Source organism: Lissotriton helveticus, chromosome 4_1 (assembly GCF_964261635.1).
Source record: "Lissotriton helveticus chromosome 4_1, aLisHel1.1, whole genome shotgun sequence".
NCBI classification, from domain to species: Eukaryota; Metazoa; Chordata; class Amphibia; order Caudata; family Salamandridae; genus Lissotriton; species Lissotriton helveticus.
The window spans coordinates 2,139,980,509-2,139,998,457 of record NC_136063.1 but is presented as its reverse complement, the minus strand read 5'-3'; positions in this window follow the sequence as shown (position 1 = coordinate 2,139,998,457).

Sequence of the window (17,949 nt, the reverse complement as noted above, 5' to 3'; positions counted from 1 at the left end):
CTCAAATTCACATTCCGCAGCTAGCATACGTAACACAGCAACATAAGTGTCTATAGACTCATCTTGCAATTGTTCTCTAGTGAAAAATGTATGTCTATTAACGATCAAACTTGGTTGGACATCAAATTGTTTTTCTAATTTTTTTATAGCTAATTCATATTCATCTAGATCTTCTTGATCATTGGGAATGTCATAGGGTGGAAGGTGTTCATAAATGGATTGACCCTCAAATCCTAAGTTGTGTTCCAATAGAAACCTTTTGTGTTCTGGTCGATACCTGTTTCCACCAATGGCTCCTAAATACTTTGTAAAAGCTCTGTACCAAGTTCTCCAAGGTACCGGAGGATCCCCAGGAGTTTGAAGAAATGGAGGAGGAGCACTAACATTTAGCATATTAGCCATGACACCTAATATGCTAACTTACACCAATATTCAATTATTAATGCTTGAGGAAAATAAAAACAACAATCGTACAATATTTCACACTAGTAAAATAAAATGAACATAAATAAATGTAAATACTTTTCTTTAACGTAAAAATGTAGTTGCTAATGAAATGTTACTTGTATTAATGTGTGCATATCACGGATATGCAGTTGCTGGCATGTAGCTTTTCCTAAAGTATTAGCTTTCATCGCGTGTGTACATCATATTTGTGAAGAAAATGTATTCCAAACCCTTGTTACTTGGGTTTACGTGTGCACATCACGGATGTGCAATGTCTTGTATAATAATGAACTTTAAATGCAGACTGCAAATGTTTGTTCATCTCCCTCTGTAAAGACTTGTGTAGAGGTTTAATTAAAATGAAAAACACCTTCCTGTTCTTGCCCTTACTACGAAGGTTAACGTTCTAGTTGTTGTAGAACAATTCTTTAGAAAATCAACAACTTCCTGTAGTCCTTCTTCCACAGTTTTTTTTTTTTTTTGCTGCTGGAGATTTGAGTGCAGACAATGACACTGAATTTAATATCGGTTGGCCCGTAGAGGAAGTAAGTAAACCTTTGTGTTTACCAAAATGATTAAAAAACTCTACATTTCATAACGCTCCATGGTTTATGGCAGTTATTATTTAGCTGACTCACCGTTGAGTGTAACGTCGAAAACTCACATTTGGCTTCACGTGCACACGCAGCAGTCTTTCAATTGACAGCCTGTAGTGTTTATCTTATAATTGTGGCCCAAAAGATTAAGCCTTTGACTCAAAACACAAGCGGTGGTGTTTTTTTAAAGAGTCCGGTCAAATTAATCCTTGCGCTGGAGAGAACGCGTTCGTATTCAGCTGGTATGTTTATATACGAACTGCAGCCAATTTAACTCTTGCGATAAACGTCGGGCGCACAGCTTTGAACTTCAAAGAAGCATCGCATGCGCTTGAACACGATGTATGTATTTTCAAAGATAAGCTGTCATTAAAATAAATTCGACTGTGTTAAAAACTGTCTTTGAAAGCGGAAAACAGTAGATCATGAAACTTTCACACGCATGCATCTGCTTACGCTTTAATGAAGCGCATCCTCGTACACAGGAAACAATTGCCAATGATGAAAAATTTACGTAAAAGTCATTTACAGTGTTGTTGATAGTCCGAAACAAAATCCCAGCTTTCAAAAGTAAATATACAGGCCTGTTTCTTTTCCTGCTTGCGATGTTCTCTTTGTGAGAATGTATTCTTCTCACTTCTTTAGTAGAGGGCAATTCTTCTTAATGCGTGATTCCTTTGCTGTGGCCAAAACGTCTCCAAATTGTAGTGAAGTATAAAGAGAGTCAGCATACAGTTATACTTCAAGTCTTGTATTTATTGGTCACAGTTTCAGCAGTCCCAAAGTAACTGACTAACTAAGAATCTCTCCACCAAGAACCTGCCTAAGACATTCTACATTCCAGCATTAAATCACTGGAATGTAGTCAACATGAGATCACCACAAACTTCCATTCTATCTATGGTTGAGTCCGCCCGGGTAGTATCATCTTATGCGGGTGTGGATAGGCGCCAATGATGAAGCATGTCACGATACGTGAGTGAGGCGTCTACTCCAATATCTTTGGATACCCCTATCCTTCAGGAGAGGGTAGAGGGAAAACACAACATCCTGACCGAGTAAGATGCCCAGAGTTCTTCAGGAGAACTTTCAAGGCAGCAGTTGCTTGTATGTAATTGCATCAACAAGAATTAAAGGCCATTCTACTTCAGAAAACTCCACCTGAGGGGCCTGACTATTGAAGTGCCTGAAGAAAGCACCTATTAAGATATACTTTTAAAAGACTATTCACCGAAACCAAGTAAAATAAATACTTTACAGTTAATGTGAGAGTCAGAGGGGTGATTTCTCTTAGACAGCTCAGTCCCTTTTTCTTGAGCCTTCCATCTTCAATTGAAAGCAATTCATGAACCAATCATTCTCGGTAACCGCCACAAGAATTTGAACTCACTCTATCTGACCTTTCTCTCGACCACAATACCATGCTACCTTCAAAAAGATCTCTTACCTTCTAAAGACACGTGGGTTAATTTCCTCTTGGCTTCACCCGCTCTCCTATGTATGATTTAACTTGTGTGTTACATCTCTAAGTTACTCATTCACTGACTGTTAGGGAACTTTACCCATGTACAGCTTTTTTCTCACTTTCTCCTTCTGTTCCTTCCTCCTAGGTTGCATCCCTACTGTATTCTCGATATGACTGTTTGGTAACTGTTTTCTCGTAAGGCGCTCTGATGCCCCAGGCCAAGAAAACGCTGTATAGAATCACAAAAATAAAATAAATCAATAAAACATAATGAATATATGGCCTTAGTATCAAGCAGAACCGTACCGGAAACTTGCAGCAGTCCCATTTGCAGCCACAACGGGGCAGCATTGTCCTACAAATGGTCCCCATTGCAAGCTCACGAGCAGTAATCACACTGGTAGTGGTTCCAGGCACTTTGCATGCGATGGTTTCTATCTCGAAGGAGGTGAGGACTGGACTCTGATATTTCACCAGATGAGATGGAAATGTCAGAATTTAACATCTGTGGCAAATACAGTTTTTTCATCCGGGCTTTGGTGGAAGATATACATTACCAGATAAAAAAAAATCGTGTAGTCATAAAAAATGCTGGAAGTTTTTTTTGGTGAGATATATGTAAGAAGTTCATATTATTTTAGCTCATGGGGCAATACAATCATAATTTGGTCTACGTGATGTACAGGTGGAGGGGTATCAGACCAGTCTTGGTGGTTTACTCTTCCCAGGACCGTCAGTTAAGTACCCTTAAGTTGAGTAATAAGAAGCACATGCTATTTATACAATATATTTATCAATATTGTTTTCATTTATTTGGCGCAGACTTTTACAGCGAACATGTACATACTCTAATGTCGTATGATTATGTGCAGTAGGACCCTTTTGGGCCTCTGCGGACTACTTTCAAAGTTACATAATCAGTTGTGAAGTATCTGGGTGAGTCTGGGTGTGGTAAATAAAGTTTATGACGTAGTGCATTCATTTAACCATGCCAAGGAATAAAGCTGTTTATTAGAGAGCTCTGTGTGTGGCGTGCTCCAGAGTTAGGAAGAACGCAACTACTGGCATTGAACAGGGGATACATTCCCTGAAGGGACAAGACTGCTCTCCCTGAGAGTTTGCCAAGGTCCAGCAAACTGCTCATATGTGTCACGTGCGCCCTAGAAGAAGGTGAAGGCCCTAAGAGGAGCACAATTAGAAGGGCCCGCTAGAAGCCTATTGAAAAGGCTGAAAGAATAGATCCAGCGCCAGAGAGCCATCGTCCTTATGAAGAAGCACTAATGGCAGAGACAGCTAGGAGTAAGAAAGCGCTAGAGGCAGTGACAACCAGGTACAGAGAGTGCAAGTGCACTTACCAGCGCAGACGAGGGAAGGGCAACCTAATCTGGTCTGGTCAGAGGCCGGTGCATCCAAGTAGCTGGGGGCATCCAATCTGACGAAAAGCTAGTCAGAATAGTGAAAGTTTTCAAGGGCTACAGAAAGGAGAACCAAATACACCACAGCCTAGTTCCTGAAACCACCATTTCCCTTCCAGACCGCCATATAGCATAATATTGGTACCAGATGGACTGCACGGATAAAAACGTTTGATGTCTTCATAGATGCTATAGAAGAAGTAAATGACAAAAAGATCATCAAAGAATTAATAGTATTAACACCTTAGGAGCTTGTAAATATACCTCCCCAGTGCTGCGCTGTCCATTATCCAGTGCTGAATGGACGTCCAACGGTCGCACGCAGCACTGGGGAGGTAGTGCCCGTGACGACCGTTGGCCAACGGCAGCACTTAAAGGGTTAAGAAATACTTAAAGAACCTTGCAGGTGATGGAGTGAAAGAGGTGATAAAGAAAATGACAAAAGCTGATGCAGTATTGTACCGTCAAATCAAAGAGACGTTGGAAGCCAATTTCAATCCAATGCCGAAAGTAGACTATAAAAGGTGCATTTTCAACCCGGCAAGACAGAAGGCTGGTGAAACAATGGGTAAGTGTATTAAAAGATTTTATACCCTTATCAAGCACTGTAAGTTGAGTGAATTCAATAACGAAGAAACCATGCATCTCAGAGTCATCAATGGTTGCCTCATTGATTCATTCAGACGACGCATGCTGAGAGAGACACAGTGTAGAAAAGGTACTCATGGCTGCGAGAGCTAAGGAATGTGCATATCAACAGGCTGCTGTTATAGAAGCTGAAACAGCCCAGAATGATTCGGCGTTGATCATGAAATGTAAGCGGAAACAGAAAGTGGAGGCCCATAAGGTGATGTCTCAGAAAAAAAAGAAATTGTGTTTCCGATGTGGATTCTCATTTGCGCATGAATGTAAATGTCTCGCTACTGGACAGATATGCAGAGGCTGTGTGAAAGAAAACCCTTTCATAACATTCTGCAAAGCGAAAGAGAAACAAAGTGCATAATGACGAGAAGAGAAAATGGACAACAGAAAGTTCCAGAAGCAATCTAGCTACGCCCATAATTCCAAATGGCAACATCAATTGAAGCAAGAAGAGACTAAATGAAGTCTATCATCATCAAATTCATCTTTCAAAGGCTCATCAACGTCCTCATCAAGCAACCGTGAAACAGATGGATGTGCAATGGTGATGTCAACCGCAGAATGATGTGTGCATTTAGGATTGGCTGTTAGCAAAGAAATACACAAGTCAAAGAGAGATCACCATGTGAAGCGACCAAACTAATTTAGACAGTGGCCCAAGATCACGTTAAAGGTGTATGACTGCCCTACAACTTTTATTGTAGACAGTGGTGCATCGATCAATATCATGCCGGCAGAAAAATACAATGAACTGTCTTTGATACCATGTCTAACACCATCGAAAACCAAAGGTGTACACATGGGCTGCTTCTACGCCATTACAAAGTCAAGGGCCAAGCATCCTTGAGGCATAAGGAAACAACAGTACAGGCACCAATTCATGTCCTCCAAGGTACTTCGTAGAGTGCATGACTACTCAGTTTCAGCACTGCTGCTGACAAGAGACTGATATTCATCAACTAAAACCATAACGCACATTCGGAAATAGTAAGTCAATTTCGGTCGTTGTTTCATGGACTAGGGAAACTTAAGGCAATAAAGGTACAACTTGACATTAATGAGGACATACGTCCTGTAGCTAAACGACTCTGTCAGATTGCTTTTCATTTACAAGAGGCCATTGAGAAAGAACTAGAAACATTATTAGATCATGACATCATAGAGCGCTCTACTCGTCCCACGCTAGGGTTTCACTCACAGTGATAGTGCCAATAATGAACAGTGGAGGTGCAGTTCACATTTGTGTTGATATGCTCCAGGCAGACAAAGCAAACAAGAGAGAAAGACATGCAGATCTACACATAGCAGACATGATTACACAGTTGAATGGAGCAGCATTTTTCTTCCGTCTTGATTTGAACAAAGGATTCCATCATGAACTGTAGGTACATTACTACTTTTTTAACTTATGTTGGTTTGTTCAGATACAAAAGACTCAGCTTTGGCGTGTCATCAGCTGAAAAAATCTTTCATTATGCCATTTGCAGAGTAATTAAACCCATCACACATACTTCAACCACAGTGATGACAGACAAGGTAGCATTTTTTTTATGTTGTTATTAACAAGAATTCGGTTAAGAAACACCTAACAAATACATTGCTGTATTATTTTGTAAAGGGAGGGTCAGTAGAAGGAGTAATACTGACATCATACCATAACATGTGTATTTGTAAAGCGCACATTCACCCAGAGGTCTCTTGGCGCTGAAGAACAGATGTTTATTGTTACCCAACTCAATGGTACTCATTTTATTGACATCAGATGGATGAAAGGCTGAGGGGACCCGACAGGATTTGAACCTGCGACCGTGAGGTTGAACACTGGTCCCTGTAGTGGATGCATTAGTCCACTGAGCCACCAGACACTGAGACATCAGAAAAAGCCGCGCCGGCATTGGTGAGATAGCGGGAGCGTAGAGAGCAGTGATTGGTTGTCTGTTGTAAGCTGCATTTGTATTGGTCGAGATATTGCTTACGTAGTGGTGCTCTGAATGGTTTGTTTAGTGTGAGTCGCGCTGGTATTAGACAATTGTTAACAAACAGAAATTGTAAAACTACGAAAGGTTGTTGGTTTATTGAATTATAATTTAGCGTGAAGAGTTGGTAAAAAAATTACGCTGATTAATAAGATAAAAGGTAGATGAGTGAAAAAGAAAGAAGAAATGAATACTGATAAAAATGTGTCTTTGTTTCCATTAACCCCTTGCCTGCGTTGGACGGCCCAGGCTGTCCGACGTGACGGTGTGTGTGTGTGTCGGACGGCCGGGAGCCGTCCGATCTGCGCATGTGTGGGATTTTCCCCCACCGTGGGGAAATTCCGGCTGAGGGAGCAACCAGTGAGTGGTATATGTTTTCCTCTTTTGAAACGTAGGATGAAATTAAGCAGTTACAGGAAGAGGCAGGTGATGAAGATAAAGATCTCTGGGTAAAATGTTTTGAGAAAATAAAACCTGCTCGGATTAACTCCCCAGTAACATTTACTAATACTGTGGTGTGAAAATTAGCGTGCACAAACATAAAAACATGGGAAATGCTTTGCGCATGCGTGCACTAATGCGGAGACTAATGCATGCGAGACTAAGCCACATTTGCGTTCTGCTTCTAATTAATAAAAATAATGCTGCTTCTGCATATTAATGCTCTTGCTAGAAAAATAATATGACTTAGTACAATGGTGGGTGGTAAACAGTGAAAAGTATATTTTGTGAAATTAATAATGTCTGTGTTTCATTCATTTTAGATAAAAGTATGAAAATTGAGCTATGACAGAGAGTGGAGATATGAAAGGAAATGTACAAACTTCTTCCGTCAAAAGCGGCAGTGCTCAATAAATTTTTTTTAGAAATTTGTATGTAATATGTTGCCTTCTAAAGGAAATGTGTGGATAATGTAATGAGAAAGTATACTAGACAAAGAACACTAAGAAAACATGATCATGTCTATGGTGGTGTGATAGAACACCCCCCGAATCAGCCAATGAGAGACTGAGTTTTTGCAAAAGTTTCAATAAGTATGGGTTGGATATGTAGGTTGTAGGGTATAATTGAGGTGCCCTATGGTGTGTGGTTAGGAAGCGCTGGGAGAAAACATATAGGGAGATTGTCGCTATCCATCGGTTTGCAGAGGCCTACCTGTTTCCCGTTCCTATCCTGTTACCAGTATCCTGTTAATCTTTGTTCCCTTAATCTATTTCAGGGGACTCCCTACTATCCCTGTGGCCAAAGGGTGGTATTTCACTCTTTCCTTAGGTTAGTATTAGCTAAATAATTCGTACTTTGCATAATTATTTGCAAATATATTTTGTCTCTGAAACTTTTGTCTCTTCGCCTATCCACTCCTTCATGTGCATTTATTCATTTTGTTATGAGTTTGCAACTATTTGCATAGAAAAATTTTCTCTCTCTCTCTGATTAATGCATTGTTTGACTTGTGATTCTGTACATGTTGAGCTGTTATTTTCTACATTATTTGGTAATAAACAAAATTACCCTTCCACCAAGTTTGTGGTTATTCAGAAATTGTAGATATATAGATAGTTATTATTATTACATTCAACTTCTCCACTTTAGGTCCATCGACCAGAGGAAAGAAGTTGATAGGCATGCTCAGTTCGTTATCTAGAGTGTTGGGTATGACTCTGTATAATTAACAACTTATTTTGAGTGTTCTTTAGTCTTGAAACTCATTCCCAGCGTCATTTCAGCTGATCATTTTTGGGTAAATGTGTATGGGCTCGTTGTTGATGTGTTTGTTACTGATTATCGATCCCTGATTGGCGCTGTATCCGTTTTTGGGGCAGAGGATGGTTAATTATTGGTTAATTATTGATTAGTTTGCTAATAAGTATTGATGATTTGTTTCCTAACATGAAAAGTTAGTGTTTTGTTCTATGTTGTCTGGAAATGCGGGTACGGAGTTACCTGAGATCCCGGAATAATAATGTTTTAGCCTGAAGTAGGTGTGGATAAATTATCACACTGGACAAGTACTTTGTCTGTTGTCATAATACTGAACAGCGAAAGGCTACAGGTGTTATATTAGGGACTATTCGTATGGGAGTAGATTTATGTGTGTTATAGTGAAGGGTCCACTTCCGAAACTCTGGCCTTACATTCACAAAGGAGTACCAAGACCTCTTTCTACGTGAAAGTCCTCTTCCGAAACTTTGGCTAGTATCCCTAGAGGAGTACCAAGTCCTCCTGTGGCCTGTTTGGGTGTAGAAGTGAAGACTGTCTCCTTATTTAGTTGAACAGACAAGGTAGCATTGTTTTATGTTGTTATTAACAAGAATTTCGTTAAGAAAAACCTAGAAAATACATTGCCGTATTATTTAGTAAAGGGAGGGTCAGTAGAAAAAGTAATACTGACGTCAGAAAATGCCACGCTGGCATTGGTTAGATAGCGGGAGCGTAGAGAGCTGTGATTGGTTGATTGTTGTAAGCTACATTTGTATTGGTCGCGATATTGCTTACGTAGTGGTGCTCTGATTGGTTTGTTTGTTGTAAGTCACGCTGTATTGGACTATTGTTAACAAATAGAAATTGTAAAAGTACGAAGATTTTGTTGTTGGTTTATTGAATTATAATTGATCGTGAAGAGTCGGGAAAAAAATGTAGCTGATTAATGAGATAAAAGTTTTTTTAAAATGACAAATCAATAGTGACTAGAGAGGGAATTCTTATTCCACCTACAAGAACGCCTGCTTCTTTTATGATGTTGGAATGTGGTTACCATACATGTACTTGTTAAAAGAATTGGATGAAATACACAGAAGATGAAGGTGTCTTAGTTTTCCCAGAGTGTGGTACATTTAATGTAAGGATTCTACATAATATGAGAGGACGAATGAATTCTTTAGAACCAACACCTAGACCTACTCAGTATGAAGTGCTTGAGGAATGGAAATATGAGGCGTATGAGCGAGAGAAGTATAGGGGTGGAAGAAGATACAGGAATATAATGACTAGCTTTCCTTTTGAAACTCTGGAAGAAAGAATTAAAAGATGGAGGAGAGCTGTGGTAATGGAGGGTTTGTCTCCAGTTTTAGTTTCTGAAGAATCGACTGGAGGCAAATGTAAAGAGAACAAGAAAAATGTAGAGCAATCAGGACATAATTTGAATTAATCTGATGATGAATTGTTAGATGACATTTTGACTAAAAGAGATCCACCATATCAAATAGATTCGAGTGAGACAGTTTCAAAGTCCCCATTAATAGGAACACCACTGATTCCGCAGGTTCCACAAGTTCCGGTAGTTACCAGAGTAGTACAAGAGAATGAAATGGATATGCTGTCTAAAGCAGGAGACAAGTTGACTTAGAAAATTAACAAATTGTGTCTGAATGCGGAAGCATTGACAGTGCCGGTAACAATCGGACTTATAGTTCCATTGTATGGAGATAAACAGAATATATTGAGAGTACATGCATTAACAGTTCCAATGAATAGTGTTAGGAATGAGGTATTAATTGTAGCTGATCCGGCTGAACAAGTAGAGAAAAATACTTCATTGATTGATCTTCCAGTTTGATAACTGAAACCCCAAAGAGAGGTGCACAAAAAGAGCCAAGGAGAATAGTACAGAATGTTACTCCAATGTCAGAGAGTTCAATGGGTCCTTCGCCAGATGAGTTAGGTGATTGGATAAAAGGAATGGAAAAGCAAAAACCTCAACCACAGAGAGTGGATTTGGAAGAAATGATTATTGGTACCATAAATCCAGACAGATTAGGTACTTATCGAGATGAAGAGTTGTTATTTTTGTGTTAAAATATTACTTGAAGAGCAAGAAATCTTCATGAGAAATTAACAGAAGCTGCTTGTGAATATGGAATAGAAATAGAGAAACCAAAGGTGTTCCAGAAAACGTATAGAATGGATTTTACTGACAAGGATTTGGAGAGTTTGAATGTGTCTGGTAAAAGATTGCAAATAAAAGAGTTAATGAACATCTTGAAGAAATGGAGAGATGTAGAACAATGGAAAGGTAGATGGGCAAAAAAGAAAGAAGAAATGAATACTGATAAAAATGCTGTTTGTTCCCATTAAGGGAGGCAGAGCAAGCTGAAAGGGTGTGTCCAATGAGAAAAGTTCCAGGTAGTGGATATGTTCCTGTTCCTTGGACGAGACAGGATATATTGTCCTTTACAAATGACTTTGCTAGATTGAGGAAGAAACCAGTTGATTGGTACCAGCAAGTAGAGAGGTTTGTGAAAGTTTTAAAGGTTTTGTTGAAGGATTTAGATAGTTTGTTTGAGATTGTTGTTCCAGCTGATTTATGGGCTGAGTGTAAAATTGGGCACAAGTGAAGGTAGCAGAACAGCAAGAAGTAAACGGTGGTTCTCAAACAGATTATCAGATGAAGGGTCAGAATCAGAATGGTCAAGTATCTGGTGGTGGCAGAGGTAGAGGTAAAATGAATAAAGATGATTTGAAAAAGAGATATCCTTGTCATGTGTGCAGAGAATTTGGACATTGGAAGTGTGTAGATCTGTTCAGAAGAATAATGGGGTGAATCAAAATGTTTATCCACAGACGCAGAATGAGGTGGTTGTGAATCAGCAACAGCAGCAGCAGGTAGTTACTCAACAGTTACAGGTACCACAAGCTCCTGTGCCAAATAATGTGAATGCTCAAGTACAGAGGTACAGTGCAAACACTGGATTTCGCACAAGTGAACAACCTGGTAAGAATGAAAATGTGGAAATGGTTTCGCAATACTTTTTGCAATGCAATGAGAGTCCCAATGACGGTGTCTGAGGGGAGAAGACGAGTGCGTGCTTAGCTCAACTCTAGAGGTAGAGCAGTAAGGTCCATTTGTTGATGGAAAAGTGGAAGGTAATGATATTACATTCTTATTGGATACTGGTGCTACCCATTCTACTGTGAGAGCAGCATGCATTCCTAACCTACCCCTCTCAGGAGAAACTATCCAAGTTGTAGGAGTCTCTAATAGGCATAATAAGACTCCATCACAAAGCCAATAGAAGTTCATATTTGAAGATTCAGAGACATGTATCGGTTCATGGTATGTGATATGAGTCCGGTGAACCTTTTAGGGAGAGATTTACTTTGCAAGATGAACTGCACCATCTATTGTACACCAGATGGTATTGCTTTTCAAACACCAGATGAGGCTATTGCTTTTAAGATGATGCTAGTGAAGTAAGGGACAGAAGTGGATGAGTTGTTTTCACTTCTCACAGAGAAAGACTTACCTGTAGAATTGAGGAATTCAGTAAGGTCTGATGTATGGAACTATACAGGTAAAGAAATTGATCTGATGAAAGGTGTGGATCCTATTCAGGTTACAGTGAAACCTGGTGCAACATATCCAAACACACCTCAGTACAAGATGAGTCCTGAGATAATAGCAGGAGTTTCTCCTGTCATTGATCAAATGATTGAGCAGGGTATACCGAGAGAAATACTGGGCAGCCATTGTAATTCGCCTATTATGGGAATTAAAAAGCCAAGTGGAAAATATAGAATAGTGCAGGATTTACGGAAAATTAATAAGATAGTGGTACCCTGTTGTCCAATGGTGCCAAATCCAGCAGTGGTTCTTTATCAAATTCCTGTGATGCAGAATGGTACACATGGTATATTATAAGAACGAATAACAATAATAACAGTGATTGATCTGAGTCAAGCGTTTTTCTCGATTCCTTTACATCTGGATAGCCAATATTTATTTGAATTCTGGTTCGCAGACCATGTTTTGGCATGGGGCCAATTTCCTCAAGGGTACACATAGAGTCCTTTGATTTTTAATCACATCTTCCCTCATCTCCCTGATTTTCGGAAGGGACCAGGATGTGTGGTCAAACGACTGGTGGCCGCAATCCCTGGGAACCTGCCCGGTCCCCTCACATTCAGCAAGGAATTTAGGGGTTATTTTTGATACCTCTCTGGCAATGACCCTCCAGGTCAATAGAACTGTGGCTACCTGCTGGGGAATTATCAAAATTCTCCGACGAATAGTGCACTACCTTTCCCCACAAGCTAGGAAACAGACAGTAGTTGCATTGGTTGCTTCAAGATTGGACTATTGCAACTCACTGTATGCTGAGATTAACAAGGGCCTAATCCAGCGCCTCCAGATAGTACAGAACGCGGCAGCAAGATTTGTCCTAGATATCCCCCGCTCCTCCTCTGCAACACTAGCCAGAAAGAGCCTTCACTGGCTACCTATAGAGCACCGTATTTCTTTTAAAATCATTTGCCTAGTGCATAGTGCTCTGAAAGCGGGAACATCTGTTGGACTGGGATCGCTTTTACTTGGCTATGTCCCCAGCAGATGCTTACGCTCATCACAACAGAACCTTTTGGTGATCCCTCGTTCTAAAAAGACCAGATGGGGAGGAAGAGCCTTCTCCACAGTTGCCCCTTGCCTCTGGAATGCACTTCCAGTGGAACTCAAGTCTCTATCCTCACTGCCCCTTTTTAAAAAAGCCCTTAAAACATGGTGCTTCAAGAAAGCTTACCAGTAATTAGCTCTCAGGACATGCTGATAATTTTGGTTAGGCGCCTTGATGCCCATTGGGCTAAGTCTGCGCGTTTATAAATTTGCTTTCATTTCATTTCATTTCATTTCACATCTTGAAAAAGTGTTTGGAGACATTGTTCATGCCAGAAAATTCCGTTTTGGTTCAGTACATTGATGACGTACTGGTGGCATCAAAATCACGAGAGGCATGACAGCGACAATTGCCTTACTGAATCATTTGGCAGAAGGGGACATACAGTATCACCAGAAAAATTACAATGTTGTAGGCAGCATTTCCAATATTTGGGACACAAGATAGAGAAGGGAGTCAGGAAAGTAATGCCAGAAAGGATCAGTGTGAGTCAGAAAATGAGTCCGCCTAAAACTCTGAAAGAAGTATGAATGTTCTTGGGAATGGTTGGATACTGTAGACAGTGGATCAGTGGCTTTACACTGATTGCAAAACCTCTGCAGAGGTTGACAAACAAAGATGTGACTGATCCATTTGAGTAGGATGATGAAAGCATGAGAGATTTTATTGAGTTGCTAGACAGTCTTTGTTGAGCACCTGCATTGGGAATGCCAGATTATGGAAAGGATTTTGCCATATACTGTTGTGGGAGAGATGGGTGTGTATTATCAGTTTTGACTCAAAGACATGGAATTGCACGAAGGCCAGTGGCATATTTTTCTGCTACTTTGGATTCAGTGGCTGCACCGTTACCAGGTTGTTTGAAAGCAGTGGCTGCAACTTGTGTCAGTCTGGAACAGAGTGAATCGATTGTGATGGGACATCCAGTCAAAGTATATGTACTACATTCAGTTGAGATTCTTTTGACAAAAACATGTACACAGCATATGACCTACAGTTGACTGACTAGGTATGAAAGTGTAAAATTGGGTGCTGAAAATGTGACAGTAGTGAGATGTACGACGATAAACCCAGCAACACTGTTGCCTAGTCAATTTTGTGAGGAAGTGAAAGATGACGCAGATTATGATTGTTTGGATGTGACAGAATTGTGTACGAAGCCAAGGCCAGATATTAAGGCTACTCCTCTAAAAGAATCAGATAGTGTGATGTTTGTTGATTGATCATGTCTGAGAAATGAAAGAGGTGTATTGAGTTCTGCCTATGCAGTATGTACAGTTGCTGCAGTTCTAGAAGCATCCTGTTATAAATGGGGTAAACTCAGCACAAATTGCTGAACTGGTTGCTCTGGTTAGAGCATGTAAAATTGGCAAAAATCTGAGAATAACCATATTCACTGATATATGGTTTTGGGGTGGTTCATGATTTCGGGCAGCTAAGGATGCAATAGGGATTTCTGACTTCTTCAGGTTCTCCGATCAGAAATGGCAAAATGTGAAAGAATTATTGGATGCCTTGCAATTGCCAAAAAAGATTGCAGTGGTAAAATGTTCTTCACATCAGTCAGGAAATGATTATGTGACGAACGGCAACAGATATGCTGATCAAGTAGCGCGTTTCTGTGCACAAAATTCAATTGCCATCAAAAGAGGGATGGAAAAGGAAAATAACAATTGTCACTTGATGTTTTCCTCTTTTGAAATGTGGGATGAAACTAGGCAGTTACAGGAAGAGGCAGGTGATGAAGAAGAATAACTCTGGGTAAAATCAGGCTGTAAACAGAGAGCAGAAGATGAGGTATGGGTGTACATAAATGATAGACCAGTCATGCCAGATTGTTAACTTTCTTAGTTGGCAAGGGTATACCATGGAATTGCACATGTTGGAAGAGATGCAATGATTAGGCTCTTCAAGCAGTCATGGTATAACCCTAAATTCAGGGTCATTGCAGAGAGTCTGTGTCAAAGGTCAGCAGCAAAATCCAGGTAGAAAGATAGTTGTTAGTAGGGGATGAAGTAGAAAGGCAGCAGGACCATTTACTAGGCTCCAGCTTGATTTTATCGAATGACCTCCATGTAACAGACTAAAATACGTGTTGGTTGTTGTATGTTTGTTTTCTCATTGGATAGAGGCTTATCCCACAAGAAGGAATGATAGCCTTACCGTAGCTAAACTGCTTTTGAGAGAATTGATCCTATGGTACGGATTTCCAGTCACTTTAGAAACAGATGGGGAATCCCATTTTAAAAATGAGATAATTCAGATGATTTGCGTAGCATTACAAATTGAGCAAAAGCTGCATTGTGCCTATCGACTTAGGGTGGGCACAAAATCCGTTCCGCTCGCGGATTTTGCGGATTTTCGGCAATTTCGCGATCCGCGAATCTCGCGAAATTGCCGAAAAATCCGCAAATCCGCGAGCGGGCGGATTGTTCTTTTTTTTTGCAGTAGATACTATCAACACGGTGGCATCTTCGTGGATAAATATGCAGGCAGGAATCATTCTGGCACTATGCTCCGGTCACAAAGATTAAACCTCAACAGGAAGCACTTACAGATATAAATAAAGCAGGTGCCCGAGTTGCAGCTCAAATTCAGTCGCGCATTATAATCAGCCCAAAAAACCAGTGAGCACGGTCTAGGCTAGGCAGGTGTGCTTCCTCCCCATATCTACCGTCTACAATTAGATGTAATCCTTGATGGAGGTCTTTGCATCCACGAGTTTCTCTAGAGCAATCCCCTTGTACTTCCTGTGAACAGGAGGCTGGTTTCTCCTCATCTGGTGCTCTGATCGGTCTCTGACCCTTTATAAACAAGAGGAATGTGAACTTGCATAGAAGCCCCGCCGGTTTGGCCCCGCCACACACACACTAGGGTATGCAACTTCTTCCCGCCCTTTCCTCACTAACATGGACAGCTCACTCGAGGGACCTCGGTGCCTGTCGGCGCAGTGGCAAAGTTACAGACACACGTGGTCAAGCCATCATGGTCAAATTATGCAAATCCGCTAGTTCGCGGATTTTTGCGTGAACTCGCGAATGTTTTTGCGATTTCGCGTGAATTTGCGGACCGCAAATTTGCAAAATTCACCCATTGTTACTATCGACCAGAGGCTTCTGGAATAGTGGGGCAAATCAATGGCACTATAAAGTCTAGATTTGGAAAATGTGTATCCACAACACTGAAATGGCCTGACGCTTTACCTCTGGTATTGATGAGTCTTAGAAGCATTCCTGAAAAAAAGACTGGATTGAGTCCACATGAAGTTCTAATGGGAAGAGCAATGAGACAAGCGATTGTACCAGTAAACAAACTGATGAATATTTCTGATGATCTAGTGCATGGGTACTCACAAACTTTCTCTCGGGGGCCGAATTTACAGTGTGGTTTGTGGCCGAGGGCCGCACTGGTGGGGGCGGGGTCATTTTGGGGCAGGGTCATTGGGGGCGGGGCTATAGGGGGTAAAAAAAAATGGTCCCGTTTCAAAACATTACTAGACAATGCTGTATTTCCAAAGCAGATGCAACTACATGCAGCACATGTTTATAATATTTTTTTTATTAGCAGACAAGGGCAATCTTAAGTGGGATTGAATGGCAATTTGCAGCAACCGGATTTTCAGCACATGCCCAGTGCAGCACAGGCTTCAGAGTCCCAAAAATAGATATGTTAAGCACAAACACTATGAACTTATTTTACATTTCATGTAACCAATTAGTTTTCTGTAATCTGGTACCAAGTTGGAAACGGCAAGCCTTAAGAGCTGCTCCAGATGTATGTCTGTAAGTTTATTTCTAAGTTTGCTCACAATTTGTTTTCTTAACACCGCTAATGGCACAGACCCAAAACAGCCCCAAAGATAACACTGCAGCTCCGCTCAATATACCTGCAGAAACAGAAAGCATCATGGTGCGGCGTAGGATCACGAGATTGGCAAGGTAGGAAGCACTTCCATACGAGACACAAACTCCACCCAGAATGAAGAATCCATAAACTCATTCTCTGTCTTCATAACCGCAAAAAGGCAGGGCAAAATAATTTATACGCAGTCCCCGAGGGCCCTCTGCAATGACAATGTTTGAGCGGCGCGGTCATCTGCTTTCCAAATGCACCTGCACGTGCTCCTGCTTGCCAGTTGGGCAGCCGAGACTAAGCGAAAGCTGTCTGGCAATGACGAAGTGCAGTTTTATATCTAAACCTTTTCGATTTAGATAAGACAAGGAGCAGTGTTAATCTTGTTTCTGAGTAAACTGAGGCACTGGACGACAGTGGGATTTCCCTAAAATCATAGTATGGATTTGGAGAACTTGGAGGTGACATCCGACTGCAGTCACAGACCCTCTCGAGCACCGAGCCGAACCGTAGCCCAGTGGCGTCACTAGGGGGGTGCGGGGGGTGCGGACCGCACCGGGTGTCACCCCATCTGGGGTGACACCAATCTAGTTAGTTAGCTGCCTGGCCACAGTAGTCACTGGCTTTAGTGCTGCGCACGCACGCCACCACGGTGCGCAGTTGCGCATGCACCTTCTTACAAAAAATTCAAATGCACTCACTGCCGCCAGCAGCACGTCGCCACGCACGCACGCACCAGCATGTGATGATCGTCACTGGTGAGATGCGGATGCGCGCGGCGTAACCAGCAGTTTGTAGTAGGTCCCAGGGCCGTCAATCTTAGCGCTACCAATGACGGCCCTGGGACAGCCCCCGCGCGCTGTGCGCACCTGACGTGTCACGGCGGTCACGCGCCCGCCAGTGAGAGAAAACCAGAGTGTGTGCGTCGTGAGAATAAAGAACTAATACCGACATCACTCAGATCACCACCATCTTCTGTTTAGCGCGACATGCTTTTTTTTCTTGGGTGCACTGACATTCGCACAAACGAAAACACGGCCCTCTTCGGGCAGGGTGCACCGTGTACTTTCATGAGCCGGGTATGTAAAGTTCAGAAACTCATCGCGAGTGCTGAGCCCTTAAGTTATTCCTGTTTTATGTTTTTTTTTTATTTTGATAACACCCGTTATT